A 1,260-nucleotide genomic window follows, 5' to 3' on the forward strand; every position below is an offset into this window, starting at 1 on the left:
CCTGCCTGGTTGTACTTGGGTTTTAGGAGCATGGTCGAGGGCTGAGACTGTGACAGGGAACACAGCCAGGGAACCCCTTAATCTGTGAGTAATGAAGTAAAAGCTCAAAATGCAGAGTTCCTAAATGCAGAGTTCATGGGGGTGGTGGTGGTGGTGGTGGTGGTGGTGGTGTGTGTGTGTGTGTGTGTGTGTGTGTGTGGTGTGTGTGGTGTGTGTGGTGGTGGTGGTGTGTGTGTGTGGTATGTGTGTGTGATGTAGTGTGTGTGTGTGTGTGTGGTGTGTGTGTGGTATGTGGTGTGTGTGTGTGTGTGTGGTGTGTGGTGTGTGTGTGTGTGTGTGTGGTGTGTGTGTGGTGTGTGTGTGTGGTGCGATGAGTGTGGTGTGGTGTGTGTGTGGTATGTGTGTGTGTGTGGTGTGGTGAGTGTGGTATGGTATGTATGGTGTGTGGTGTGTGTATGTGTGTGTATGTGTGTATGTGTGTTGTGGTGTGTGGTATGAATTCAGTTCTTGGATGCCCTGAGCCCTGGACTCATCGCTATTGTCTTAGTTAAATTAAGCTCACCATTGTTGTGGTGAAACACCAGGAACAGAAAGCAAATTGGAGAGGAAAGGGTTCACGTGGCTTACCCTTCTTTCTGTTGTTCATCTTTTCAAGAAGTTAGGACCGGATCTTAAACAGGGCAGGAGCCTGGAGGCAGGAGCTGATGCAGAGGCCATGGAGGGTGCTGCTTACTGCTTTGCTACTCATGGCTTGTTCAGCCTGCTCTTTTAAAGAACCCAGGACCACCAAGCCAGGGGTGAAACCACTTTCTTTACTAGACACAGTGGGTTGCAACTTTCTCCACCCATCACCAGTGAAGACAATGCCCTCCAGCCAGCTCTTATGGAAGTGTTTTCTCAGCTGAGGTTCCCTCCTTTCCAATGACTCTAGCTTGTGTATCAAGTTGACATAAGACAAGCCAGCACAGCCATGTAGCAGGAAACAGGTTGTAGTGCTTCCCTCACTTTGGGGGGTGTATGTGTGTGTGTGTGTGGCTCCTGAGGACCGCGAAGACACCCTCATCTCTCACTAGACAGTCCACTTCTAGCTTCCATGACTCCTTCCCTGGGGCTCACCCCATCCTGCATTCTCAGATGTCCTGTTGGTTACTTCCTGTCTCTATTCTCCATCACTAATAAACCATCGGGATGACTTTCACACGAGCCACTCCGTGAGAACGCTCCCAAGTATGGTTATACTGATTAGCACAGGCTATAAAA

The sequence above is a fragment of the Acomys minous genome, assembly GCF_964271855.1.
Source record: "Acomys minous genome assembly, chromosome: 13".
Classification (NCBI taxonomy): domain Eukaryota; kingdom Metazoa; phylum Chordata; class Mammalia; order Rodentia; family Muridae; genus Acomys; species Acomys minous.